Below are 14,225 nucleotides of genomic sequence, written 5' to 3' on the forward strand. Positions count from 1 at the left end.
AATTAAAAGTAGAACTATGAATGTCCTTTGCAGAAACTACCAGTTTTTGATCTTGCTAAAACTAGTTCACTCCCAGAGCTTAAAGTCAGCTCTGTGTGTTATTTATAGATTCTTAGGTAAAAGCCAAGAAAGAACCAAATACATACAATTTCCTAGTGGATTTAAGTTATGTGTCCATTTGACAAATGTTTAAAGTCCAATGCTGTTGCCACCATTGTACTGGCACTGTCTTAATTTTATGTTCTTTAACTTTTGTTGACAGAATTTATTACACACACACACACACACACATTATTATATAATGACTAGCATCGAAAGTACTGTTGGGCAATGAAGTGTTAATGTGACATAGGTGATTTTGTGATTCAAAAACTATGTGAAATGTTAGGAGACAGATAGCAGCTTTGTCATTTGAGTTTGTCATGAATAGAGCCCTCATCTGGTTGGGAAATTACCCAGATTCTTCACTGGAAAAACCATTCTTCAGCAGAGTGTGAATGAAATATTCTATTTATTATGGGCTCTTCCAGCGTGTTGAGGGGGATGAGAAGAAAGGGTGGCATTTATGGAATTTGGCTACTCTGCCAAAGGGGGTGTACTCCATCAGTTGCAGCTGTGGTGGTGGCTGCTTGGAGGAGAATGGGGACAAGGGTGACTTCTCAGCGGCCCACTTAGGGAGAGGTGTCAGAGGTTGCTGGCATTTCACACGATCACAGTATGTGAGGCCTTATGAGGAGGCCACAATTAGAATACTCTTTGGGAGACTGACTTGAATCCATAATGAGGATGAACTGGTCATCATGTTAAAAGAAGCTAGGTTTCATCTTCATGGTAGGCTGTTTCAGCATGTTCCATTGCCACTTTCTCAGGCCCTTCCTCAGATCAGAAGCTGGCACTGAATAAGAGTGGTTGGGGGCTGGGGATATAGCCTAGTGGCAAGAGTGCCTGCCTCGGATACACGAGGCCCTAGGTTCGATTCCCCAGCACCACATATACAGAAAAAAAACGGCCAGAAGCGGCGCTGTGGCTCAAGTGGCAGAGTGCTAGCCTTGAGCGGGAAGAAGCCAGGGACAGTGCTCAGGCCCTGAGTCCAAGGCCCAGGACTGGCCAAAAAAAAAAAAAAAAAAAGAGTGGTTGGTAGGTGTTAGGGATTTTGGAATTGAGGTTGGTAAAATAATTTGTCAGTAGTGGGGAGCAGGAAAAAGAAATTTATTAGGATGCCATTAAAAGAGAAGGTAGGGGGCTGGGGATATGGCCTAGTAGCAAGAGTGCTTGCCTCCTATACATGAGGCCCTGGGTTCAATTCCCCAGCACCACATATACAGAAAACGGCCAGAAGTGGCGCTGTGGCTCAAGTGGCAGAGTGCTAGCCTTGAGCAAAAAGAAGCCAGGGACAGTGCTCAGGCCCCCAGTCCAAGCCCCAGGACTGGCCAAAAAAAAAAAAAAAAAAAAGAAGGTAGGCAAGGGCATGTAGCAAGACTGAGTGCAGATTTTATACCTTGAGGATGGGCTTTGGTTGGCTGTATTCTTTTTGTAGGCCTTATTGATTGGTGGTGTCTTCCTCAGATCATGGTTTGATTTTCAAGGGTGGGAACATTTTTCATCCTTGGCTGTCAGTTTCTCAATCTACTTGGCCCTTGGTATTTTGCTCCCACCGTTTCCACCTGGCTGTTGATACTTGCTCCTGCCATGCTTCTTTTTGAAAAGGGGGGGGGGGCCTCTTCCACAAGTGAGGTTACCCTCTCTGCACTTGTCTTTAGCTGGGAAAAGGAATGGGGGTTCTGCCTTGTGTACATGACAGTGTAATTGGAGAAGAGACAGACAGGCTAGGTTGCCTGTGAAGGGGTTGTAGTCGAGCTGGCTGAGGCAGGATGTAGGCTGTAGTAGGGTCCCTGGAGCAGTAGCTCTGAGAAGATCAGAAACATGTGTTTTGAGATGCACTTATGTGCTTCATTATTTTGCTTTTTTGTGGTATTAAAAAAAACACGCAGCAGGTATTAGAAATATTTTACGCTTGAATCCTAGCTGTTTTTCTCGTCACTCCCCTCTCACACCCTAGGTTTATTGAGGTATAATAATGAATGTATACCATTTGGTGAGTTTGAACATATGGACATGTTCCTATTAGGACCACTACAATCCAGGAAATAAACATTTCCATCACCTCCCAAAGTTTCTCTCTGTCTCTGTCTTTGTCTCTTTCTGGTCATCTGTCCCTTTCTGTTGTCAGGGAAGAGAGGGTAAGAACAGTTCGTGTAAGACCTATCATTTGAACTATTTTTTTAAAAAGGCACAATACCTTATTGTTATCTCTAGGCACTGTATATTGTACGGGACATCTGAAAACGTACTCATTTTGTTTAACTGTAATTACAGTTCATGTTATTCTCTTATTTCTGGAATACTAGCATTCTGTTTACTTCTATAAATTTGACTCTTTTCAATGCTTTATCTAAAAGGAATCACATGGTTTGTAACTTGCTTAGCATCCAAGCATCCATGAGACCCTGGGTTGTTTATGTCCAGTATTACAAAATCAAAACAAAACCAAGCAAAATTCTCCATGTAGTATTTGTCCTTGGCTTATTTCACTTAATTTTCTAAGTCTATCCACATTGTCACAGTGGTAGACTTCTCATCCTTTTTAACTTCATTGTTTGTATATTTCATGTTCTTTCACTCTTTATTCATTGATCAATGAACATTTGGATTTCCTGTATCCTGGCTGTGTGAGTAGTGCTTCAGTGGACATAGGAATGCACCTGGCTCTTGAGATTGTGATTTCAGTTCTTCTGGACATATACTCAGAAGTGAGATTGCTGTGCAAAGTATATATGTTAGAGTTTTGTTATTGTGCCAAATACCCGAGAGAACAGAAACAATTTTGAAGTAGGAAAGATTTGTTTTGGCTCCTGGTTTTGGAGATTTCAGTCAAAGATTGTCTGGATCCGTTGCTTTGGATCTGAGGCAAGGCAAATTATCCTGGTTGTGGGAATGTGGGGCAGAGACTACTCACCTCAGTGAGGCCAGGACATAGAGGGGAAGGGAGGGATAAAGGGACCAGGTTTAATTAACTTTCGAAGGCACACTTCAGTGACCTACTTTCCTTCAAGTAGGCCTCACCTCCTAAGTTTCTAACCCCTCCCCAAATAATTCTACCAGCTTCGGCCCAAACCTTTCACATACAGGTCTGTGGAGGACATCTCAGATACTTCAGATTCTTTTGAGGACCCTCCCTACTGCTTTCTGGAGGTGCTACATCCCTGCTAACAGTGTACAAGAATTTCAACTCACTAACACTTGCTTGTTATCTTAATAATAACCATTCTTACAGGAGTGAGATGATACTGCCTTGTGGCTTACATTTATATTTCCCTAATGATTAGTGATTTTAGCATTTTTTATTATATATTTTGGGCATTTGTATGTCTCCTTTGGATTTATTTACTGTTGAGTTTTAGAGGGAAGATTTTAAGTTTCTTTTCTCCTTCCATGCTGTGGATTGAAGTCAGGCTTTACACATGCAAGGCATATGCTCTACAATTTAGCTATATGTTCAGCCTTGCTGTCAAGTTTTAGTTCTTTATATATTCAGAGTATTAACCTCCTATCATACGTATCTTGCAATTATTTTCTGCCATTCTAAAGGGTAATTTTTCTGGTTCTTGTACTGGTAAAAGCTTTTTAATTTGATGCATTCTCACTTGTTTACTTTTGCTTTTCTTGCCTCTGATTTTATTATCAACACCAAAGGAATCATCAACAAATCCAATGTCAAGAAGGGAAACCTTTATGACTTCTTTAAGGAACTAAATGGTTCTAAATCATGCATTTAAGACTTTACTGTTTGGCCTAATTTTTTGTGTCTGGTGTAGAATAGGGTCTGCTGTCATTCTTTTATATGTGGATACCCACTTATAATTGCAGGTTGAAGAGATTGTCCTTTTCCTATAGGTTGATCTCTAGAGCTTAATTTAATCTCTTCAATTAATCTATGTCTGTCCTTATTCCAGTAGCATACTGATTAGATTACAGGAGACTCATAGAATATACTTTGAAACCAGGAAGCCTAGTGTAGCTAGCTTTGTTGATTTTTTTTTTATTGCCCAAAATTGCCTTAGCTATTTGAAGTATTTCGTAATTCCATATGAATTTTAGGGCTGGAGGCATAGCTTAGTAGTGGAACACATGGCTAGGCAATGCAAGGAAGATCTTGAGTTCAAATCCAAGTACTGCAAAAAAAAAGACCAATATGAATTTTAGGGATTTAAAAAATTTCTGTAGAAATGTCTTTGGGTGTTATGAACATTGTTTAATAATATTCTTCCAGTCCACAAATATAGAGTGTCTTTATTTGCTTTAATTTCTTTCAGCAGTGTTTTATAGTTTTCTCTTTGTCATCTCTAGTTAGGCTTATTTCTAAAAAAATTTTTTTGGGTGCAATTGTAGCTAGTATTGTTTTCTTAATTTTCTTTTTGGATCATTCATTGTTTATATACAGAAACATGACTTGTATTAATTAGCATTTAAGTTGTATATCCTGCAGCTTTACTCAATTTGCTTATAATTAGTAATAGCTTTTGGTGGAGGGATTTTTAACTTTATAAGACCATGTGACTTATAAATAGAGATGATTTTATGTCTTTCTAGTATATTTGATTTGTTTTTCTTTTCGTGTCTCATTGCATAGGCTAGAACTTTCAGCTCTGTGTGGATAGAAGTGGATAATGTGGAGGGGAAGCTTTCAGTTTTTCTCTATTGAGTTTGGTGATGTTAGCTGTGGGTTTTCAGTTATAGCATATTGTTGTGTTCATTCTGTACCTCATTTGTTCACAGCAGTGACCATGAAAGTGTATGAATTTTGTCCAGTTCATTTTCTGCATTTGTTGCAATGATCATATGATCCAGACTGAGGCTTTCAAGGTAGAATGTGTGCCCTGGCCCTTTAACATGGTGTTGCCAGCAATAGTGACTGCAGGGGCAGAGATCTGAGGAAAGCTAGCCTGCTGTTGAGTCTTCTGGAGAGTTTTCAGTGTTAAATACTTCATTCTTCATTTGGTTTTAAATGATAGAGATGGGTCCTATAGTATGTTTCTCTATTATATATCAGCAGAAAAGAACAAGGAAGGAGTATAGACAAAATAGAGACGTTGAAAATAGGCTATCTTTCTAACTGGCAGGCATTTACAGTGTATGTATACTCAGCTTAAAAAAATCAACAAATAGCTAAGTATCTTTATGGCATGTTGACAAGGTCATAGACTCACAGTTTTAGCAATGGAAATTTCCTCAAACCCAGTATGCAAAACAGGTAGTTGTGAAACCACTGAGGTGGAGTTGTCCTCCATGCCCCTAAACCTGAAGAGACTTTTAGAGGCACTGCAGAGCACATTTGAGATGGTTGATTCTGTCATTTAATGGACAAGGAGTTGTGACTTTTTAAGGTGTTGGCAGTCAGAGTGTTAAGGAACAAGCACAGGTATGATTATAAAATCATGCTCTCTCCCTCTTTCCCCCAAGGAATCCAGAGACTTTGATTCCTCAGTTGTGGTGGGCGGATTACCTTGTGTACTGCAGTAATCCAGTTTCCTTGGTTACAAGTCTAATTTCACGGTGGTAGATTTAAGAAGGTTTCATTTTTCCCGGAAGAAGGATTGTACATATTTGGAGGAGGCAGCCTCACCCTGGAACTGAGTTTACACAGGCTGGTGTGGTCAGCTGGCTGGAGAATATCTGACCAGACAGAGATAGGTGGCTGTCCTATGGTCAGTGCTTATAAGATGGGTAGAGGAAGATTCTATCAAATCTTCCTGAGTGGCTGTTTGCTAGAACTTTTGTTTGATGATATGCTATGTAACATCACAGACCAGAAAGTTCTGTGTGCCAAGTCCAAGATTACTGGCTGTGATCATGAAAAAGTTACTTAGTTTTCTAAACTAGTTTTCTCATCTTCAAAGTGGAGTGTCATTTGCCTCATGGTTATTTTAAGGATTAAATGAGATTATGTGTGAGTGTGATTATATATTTGTGATGTAAATGTGGGATTTACATCCATATCCATATATATATATACTTTCAAGTCTGTGCTGTTGAGGTACACAAATCCATGCACATGGGCACTGTACATGCATGGTGCCAGACATGTGGTAATTGTAAGTACACAGCAGGTGTTGTTACCATACAAATGTATATTATTTTACGATAGTTATACCCAAGTATTGTTTTGTGCTGGGCACTGCTTGGTGCCACTCTCTCAGATTCAACAGTTCTTACTGCAGGGAAATGGAAAAGATGCCAGGCTTTATTTGAATTGCATCCAGAGTCCAATTTGCTTTTCTTAGTTTTATCCTTTGTCTAAATGTTAGCTGTGTTCTCTTAAAAAATCATATCTATTAAAATCAATACTGCAGCCTGGGCTATATGGTAAGACCCTGTCCAAAGAAAAAGTCAATACTGTCTTGTTTGTGATGCTTTTCACAGGCAATGTGAGCTGCTTGAGCATGAAGGAAGTAGCCTCAAGATGTATTTTTTAGGTGTACTGTGCCTCATGGAAAATTAAAATTAAGTTTTCTATGCCATTCATTTATCTTTTTATTTTTTTACATTTTGGCCAGTAATTTGATCTGAGCCTTGGTCAGCAAGAGATGACTAGTGTTTGCAGTTGGACTTGGCAACAGTTCTTATCAACTATCTTTGTGCTTAGCTTGTCTAGGAGGATCATGGGTAGGACCAGTTTCTTTTACCCTCTGAGATGGAAGATAATGTAAGGGCTTTTAGTATTAGGTATAAGACCCTAATTGGGAATCATGGATACACAGCTGTAGCCCAGGGGCCTTGATTGTATATATTTTTCATTTCATTCTTTGGATCTTTATTTACACCTTTTTTTTTTTTGGTCTGAGACTGAGACTCTGTATCTGATACCTTTGCCCATTAACTGGTATTCTACTACCTGAGCCATGTATCCAACCCCTACTTTTGCATTTTAAAAGAATTTCATGTGTAATTCAGTGGCACTCCCTATACTCATAAAGGCCCAGGTTATGTTGGTGTTTTTTTTAAGGATTATTTTAAAATATGTTTCCAGACAATGTTCATTTTCTTTGAGCCATTGACTTGACTTAATAAGACATTGACTAAGATTTAATGGAAGAGAGATTCTGCTGTGCTTGGTGATTTTCCATAATTGAGCCCCTAGTCAGTTACTTCCTTTGGTATTGAGTGACCAAGACTGTGAAATGTGAATTTTTATGCAAGTAAGGAAGACTGTGTGGACATACACTTTGTTTCCCAGAGCATCCATCTGTGAGGAAGACACTAGGAATCCTAGAAGAACTTTCCATGACTTTTCATGGCCTCATTCCTTTTCAGGTCCACCCTTGGGGTGGTGCTTCACCAATGTGAAATTGTTTTTAAGGCTTGTAACCATAGATTTCTTAGAAGGTCAGCAGGCAGCCAGGCGACCTTGAGAAAGAGCCAGCCACTGCTCTTTTTGTTGCCACTGTGGTACATTAGACGCTGGACTCTTGTCTTGGAGCCTTGCCACTGGTTCTTATACCAGCCTTCTAAGGTGGGAAATCACCTCACTTCTTGGAATGGCACAGGAAGGTTGTGAGAGGGGAAGCTGCTTGCCCAGGATGTGGAATACTGGCTGAAATCAGCACTGATTCTAGATTCATTTGTCCCCAGAATCCACACTTAATGACCATATATGCTCTTGCCTCTCTGACAGGAATAAAAGCCTATGAATCCTAAAGTCTGTTGTTCTACTACAGCAGGTTCCATTCCTCTGTTCCCTAATGTCTTTACTGCTCATTCATTCTGAGCTCACGGAGTTAAAATCAACACCGTTTACTATGGCCATGGTGTCTCAGGCAGCATTAAATCCCTCACCTCTTCTGGACAAAGAAATGGCTGTCAATTGTTCTCCCTTTCTACTGGAGAGGAAAAGTAATGTCAACTTGTTTGGGTGTGATATATATATATATTTTTTGCCAGTCCTGGGCCTTGGACTCAGGGCCTGAGCACTGTCCCTGGCTTCCTTTTGCTCAAGGCTAGCACTCTGCCACTTGAGCCACAGCGCCACTTCTGGCCGTTTTCTATGTATGTGGTGCTGGGGAATCGAACCCAGGGCTTCATGTATACGAGGCAAGCACTCTTGCCACTAGGCCATATCCCCAGCCCCTGGGTGTGATATTTTTAAAGAAAGATGCCTTTACTTTTATGCACTTTAGGAAAGTGAGCCTTGGAAAGATGAATTGGACTTGAGTTTTGGGAAGTATGAGAATGTGGGCTAGACATGGTTGAAGGAAGGTATTCACACAACTGTAGGAATGGAAAGGAAAGCAGTACAGGCTCCTGACGCTGTTTGGCTCCGACATGATGTTATTCTCTGCTTTTTTGTGTGTATCCTTCTCCCCTCCATCCTCTCCCTCTCTCTTCCTTCCTTGCCTTCCCTCTCTTCTTCCCTCCTCCCTTCCTTTTCTCCCCTCTTTCCCTCCCCCTCTCCCTCCCTTCTTGTTGCTACCAATTATTGTGTAGCTACTAATGTTCCCTGTTTATGAAATTAGGGTGTTTGCATATTTGAGAAGTGTGATGTCAAGGAAAAAGTGGTTGAAAAATCCTGAGATTCTTCCCCCAACTGCTTCTTTTTCTGATGAAGCAGGCAGCATCCCCAGTCCCTGTCCCATACTTGCAAAGGTGGCAATGTGGATAAAATGGGGAAGAGTACAAACGTTTATCAAGAAGCAGATAAATACAAAAGAAAAGTACAGTAGTGAATTTAGAAAATGTCTTAGAGAGAAATTTAATAATTTTGGAAAGTATAAAATCCAAGGAATATTTGATTGAAGATGGGAAGGATATTTTCTCCCTTTTTCCTTAGGGAAAGAGAGTAGTTTGAAGCATTTGAAATGAGTGTGTGTGTGTATGTGTGTTTTTTTCCCCCCATTTTATAATATATCTAAGAGTTTCAAACTGGAATGCCTCTCACAGCCAGTGGGCAACAAGAATTGGCAAAGTGGGTTGGATGTTAGGTAATAGCAGAGGTTGGGTACTGTGACACTTTGGGGAGCCATATATATACATACCCTTGCAGTAGGAGCAGCTGCTGCTTGGAGCCTACTTCTCATTGCTAGCTGGCAGCCCAGGTGGAAGTGTGCATGTTGGGGAAGATCTTCCAATTTTCAGGGTAATCTAGATTTTTTTTTTTTTTTTTTTTTTTGGCTAGTCCTGGGCCTTGGACTCAGGGCCTGAGCACTGTCCCTGGCTTCTTCCCGCTCAAGGCTAGCACTCTGCCACTTGAGCCACAGCGCCGCTTCTGGCCGTTTTCTGTATATGTGGTGCTGGGGAATCGAACCTAGGGCCTCGTGTATCCGAGGCAGGCACTCTTGCCACTAGGCTATATCCCCAGCCCCGGTAATCTAGATTTTTAACCAACCAAAAATCTTACTCCATTGTCATGTGGGTCAAACAAACTAGAGCTGTGGCTTGCAATTGGTTCATGACTCACCATTTGGAACCTTTTAGTTTTGTCCCACTCAAATATATTCTGGATTACCCACAGTAGTTGCAACATGATTACTGCTTTATGTTGACAAATAAAAATTTCCAAGCATTAATTGTGAAACTTTCAGTTGAATTTGATTTTCCATGCTTGTTGCATTTGTAGTAAGCTTAGCTATAAGTGCACACCATAGAGCCTTGCCCTAACAAATTTGCTTTTAATTCAGGTTTGTTACACTGAATTGAGTGTTGGGGAATCTAATAACCCATACCCTTCCAGAATACATGAATCAGAAGATACAGAGTAAAACAAAGAAGATGAATATGTTTTCTGGATGCAGCATCTGTCACTCTGTCAAGCAAAGCAAAAAAGGAGCTGTTTTTTTTTTTTTTTTTAAAAAAAAGGACTGCTGGGGGTATGGCTCAGTTCAGTCCCCAGTACTACCAAAAAGATAAAGGACTGACAGACACTACTGTATAAAAATAGAAGATGGGCTTGTTGAGTAATACTTTTACAATATGAATCTTTGCTCAGTACTGTTTTCTAAGCTATCACTTTCTAAATTCTTTTCATTTTGAGGTGTTTTGTTTTGTTTTGATAATGGGGCTTCAATTTAGGGACTGGGCTCTGTGAGCTCTTTTGCTCTACGACTTGAGTCACAGCTTCACTTCCAGTTTTTTGGTGGTTAATTGGAGGTAAGAGTTTCATGGCTTTTGCTGCCCAGGCTGGCTTTGAACTGCAATCTGCAGATCTCAGTCTTTTGAGTAGCTAGAATTACAGGAGTGAGTCATTAGTGCCCAACGTCTTTTGATGTTTTCTTTTTATCATCCTGTTGTACTTATGAGAGCCAAAAGTTGTCAAAAATTTCCCATCCCTAATGTATTCTTATTTAGCTGTAAATAAGCAAGCACATAAGCAGAGCCAGCTGCCAGTGGCTCACCCCTATAATACTGGCTATGCAGAAGGCTGAGATTCAAAGCTAGCTTGGGCAAGAAAGTCCATGGAACCCTTATCTCTAGTTAACCAGCAAAAAGCCAGAGCTAGATCTGTGACTCTAGTAGTAAAATGCTAGCCTTGAACAAAAAAGCTAAGAGATAGGGCTCAGGTCCTGAGTTCAAGCCCTAGTCCTAGTGTACACAAACACACACACAAAAGAACATATGCAGAAAAAACAATTATTGCAAGGATATCCAGTAGCACCTGAAAGAATAGGTTACGAACTCTGCATACACTGAACCACAGGAACAGTGAGTCCCCAGTGTGCCTGGCCATCCTAGTAGGGATGCCTAGCTAGCACCATCCAACACCACAAAAAGGCGCTTCCTCTGTCTTGTGTGTTTGTATTGCTTGTTCTAGATGCAGTGTTCTAGGCAGATGCATCAGATTGTTCCTGTCATAGTGTCAGGGCTGGAAGAAGCAATGACTATGTCAGCATTCCCGCTAGGGTGGACCCTCCTCTTAATACTCACCTCTAACCCAAGTGACTCAGATTCTGGACACCATTATGTTGAGCTTTTAAATTACTCCCGAAGGAAGAGGATGGAGGCCTCTGAAGATTTCTAGAAGGAAGCAAATTCGTCTGAGGCTTTATTTTCTGGGACCGTGTAGCTCATGGCAGAAATGGAAGAAGCTACAGAGAGGTTACTTGCCCATTTAGTGGTAGAGTTGGAAATTTAACTCCAAAGGCAAATGTGTCTCCCATGTTACTAAATGATAACCTCACAGATCCTTTCCCCATCTCTGCCCGAGGTTGCTCCTTGCTTTCAATTCCAAGCAGATGTAGTTGAACTCAGTGCTACTCGGATGTAGCTTACATTATTGTCACCTCTGCAGCAGCAGGAAGTCTCTGTCTGTGTGATTTTAATGAGTATGGTTTTGTATAAATATCTCCTAGTAGCCTTACTTTTAGAAACGATTTTTACCTGGTACATTCTCTGAACACCTCATATGTGTCCTGAGATGATGCTATAAGCCCAAGGTGGAGCAAGTTAGTTTCTGAGTTAATTAACGAATGAGTGCCATTTTAGAAGCCTCCTTTGGAATGTCTCCCTTATCTAGAAGCTGCCCTATCCCTTTTCTTCCCAACCACTACCATTCTCCCCCTCCATAGCAATAGTCCTGACTTGTACTAGTTACTTACTTGCAGCAAATATTTTCCAGCATGTACTGTGCCAAATCCTTTCTATCTGTGTAATATCAGTGTCCTGTTCAGTTATATTCAGGAAAGCTGGTGTTATGGCATGATCTCTCCCAAGTTGAACTTATGGTTAATGAACTTTGCACTTAACATGGTTGGAACAGGAATGTATTTGTTGAGGTATAAGGGTATTGCATTCTGTAGTTCAACATATGGTTGGGCAACAGTTTATTAAGTTTCTTAGCCTTGGCTGTCTTTCCTTTCCTCCCAGGCTGAGCTCCTCCAGCCTCTTGTCGTACTTTCCCTGGTAGCATCTTGTGTAAGGGCTGGCTTGGAGCCCTGAGAGCAGGCAACTAGACTGCCTCTGGCATTTGAGATAGGTTGTCATTAACTTCATTCCAAAGCATACACAAGTGTAATCAGAAACCCTGGGCCTGTGGATTCCTGTAACTGAAACCCCAGTTCCTATGGGACTGATTGCATAGGAAATGGGTTCCATAAGAAGAGAGTCTTGCATAAGAGGATTTACTGTGTTTCTTAGTATCAGTGTTTTTGAGAAGCTCATTTTCTTTGTTTGTTTTGTTTTTGTTGCCAGTCCTGGGGCGTGGACTCAGGGCCTGAGCACTGTCCCTGGCTTCTTTTTGCTCGAGGCTAGCACTCTGCCACTTGAGCCACAGTGCCACTTCTGGCCTTTTCTATATATGTGGTGCTGAGGAATCGAACCCAGGGCTTCATGTATACGAGGAGACCACTTTACCACTAGGCCATATTCCCAGCCCGAGAAGCTCATTTTCACTGGTGCAATACATTTCCTTATTAGAAGAAGCAACTCATACAACCCAGTTTTAAGTACATAGAATAGCCTTTTTCTAGGCATGGTCTGGAGTGTGGCTAGCAAGTCCATGCTCCCATCTGGCTGGCGAAAGTTGGGTGTCAGAGCAGTTGTCATTAAAGGCTGACCATGAAGTCCTCAGTGTTCTTCCTTGTATTACTGTTTCCACATATTCAAGAGGCCCCAGAGAGGCCCTAACAGAAAGCCAGCAAGCTGCTTACTTGATCATCAGCAGAATTACTGCTCTGAGGCTGCCAAAGCATGCAATTGATGTTGTTGAAGCTGCTAGCAGTTTTGCCGTAGAGGTTTTCTTTTCACAGGTGAACATACCTGGTAAGGGTCAAAGCCGTGACAAGATCAGAGCAGGGAAGTCTACTTTGAAGACAGTGTTCCTGGAATGATGAACAGATGTACAGGGAAAGAGACAAGAAGAAAACTGGCTGCTCCTAAAGGAGAAAATCTAGGCTGTGATTTAAAAGATATGTAACCTTGCTCTTGTAGTATCTGCAACAGTGTGGTTTTTTTTAAAATCAATCAATTAATTAATTGTCAAAGTGATGTGCAGAGGGGTATGTAAGGCAGTGAGTACATTTCTTGTCAAACTTATCTCCTCCCTCATTTTTCTCAAGCAACAGTGTTTTTTAAAGCAGTCTCCCATCTACCTGTGTCTGTCAGTCAGGGACATGGCAGGGAGGCGGCAGTGGGGGTTATTGTTGCAGTTGTTATTGTTGTATGTGTGTGTACATATATATCGTCTGTGCAGAGGATGTTTGTCAGATATATAAATTCCTAAGCTTTATAAATGGAGAGGTCAGGGATGCATTTTCATCAGATACTCAAATTTTGAACATGGTAGGGTCTTAGAATCTTAAATTAATTTAGAAAGTATCAGTCTCATTAACTCATTTGGGTAAGGGTTGAGTTGGATTAAGGAGATAACTGGAACTTAGCAAGGAAAGAGATAGGGAAAGGCAAGTTCCAGACTTGTTTGTTGATTTGGGAAAGACAAGTACACATGAATTCAATTGATGAATGTCCAAGAGTCTCCAATGCTACCTTATCTTTTGGCTGGAGATGTCACTGAAGCCTCCTGAAGTCCTGGGTAGGGAGCCATCCACTTGAAATGTGGAGATCCTTGAAATGGGTACTGTCTGATTTCCAGCACCGTTAGTGCAAAACATTCTTTTACCTGTCAATTTATTTGGCTTAGCACTTTCGACTTCAATGGGAATTGAGTAAACAAGGGACATTTGAAACACCCTGGATTTCTAGTTCATTTCTTTAAACTCACTTAGCCTCAACTTAGTGTCCTTTGTAGCTGTTTTACTTTTTTTCAGTATTTAAAGATTTCTTACTGTTGTGGGCATTGAACATCTTGAAGAAGGTGGCGTAAATGTGACCAGCTAAGCATAGCTCATTCTTAGAATTTCAGAATCAGAAAAGGTTGAGCTGGAAGGATTCCCAGAAATTCTCTAATCCAGCAGTATTAGAAGTTAAGAAATTGAACTCTGGGCCCAGGTGCCCTTGTGTCCCATTCACAGCCTGCCAGCTGATGCCTGTCACCTGGATCTTTTGGGCCTCAGTCTCCTTAGTTGTCAGCTTCACAGCATTGGTATGGGATCCTAATGAGTTGATATCAGCAAAAAGACTGTGCTAGCGCCCCATGTACACCCAACACTCCCAGGCCATTGAAGTGAAAAAATATACCAGGGGAAGTTTGATTTGCCTGAGGTCGTATATGTAGTCAAGGT

The 14,225-nt window shown here is 41.0% G+C and overlaps 1 protein-coding gene across 12 annotated transcripts in view; it reads left to right on the top strand.

Moving 5' to 3' along the window:
• The window catches only part of Sgms1 (sphingomyelin synthase 1), a 250,008-nt gene that overhangs the window by 41,903 nt on the left and 193,880 nt on the right, over positions 1-14,225 (top strand). Inside the window, exon 1 of one of the 12 annotated variants that reach the window (XM_048338766.1) lies at positions 5,229-5,479. The exons of the other annotated variants lie outside the window; for them this stretch is intronic. The gene's annotated coding sequence lies outside the window, so the exon portion shown is untranslated. Of the gene's footprint in view, positions 1-5,228; positions 5,480-14,225 lie in introns of those variants that run through there. 12 annotated transcript variants of the gene reach the window in all.

The sequence above is a fragment of the Perognathus longimembris genome, chromosome 2 (assembly GCF_023159225.1).
Source record: "Perognathus longimembris pacificus isolate PPM17 chromosome 2, ASM2315922v1, whole genome shotgun sequence".
NCBI classification, from domain to species: domain Eukaryota; kingdom Metazoa; phylum Chordata; class Mammalia; order Rodentia; family Heteromyidae; genus Perognathus; species Perognathus longimembris.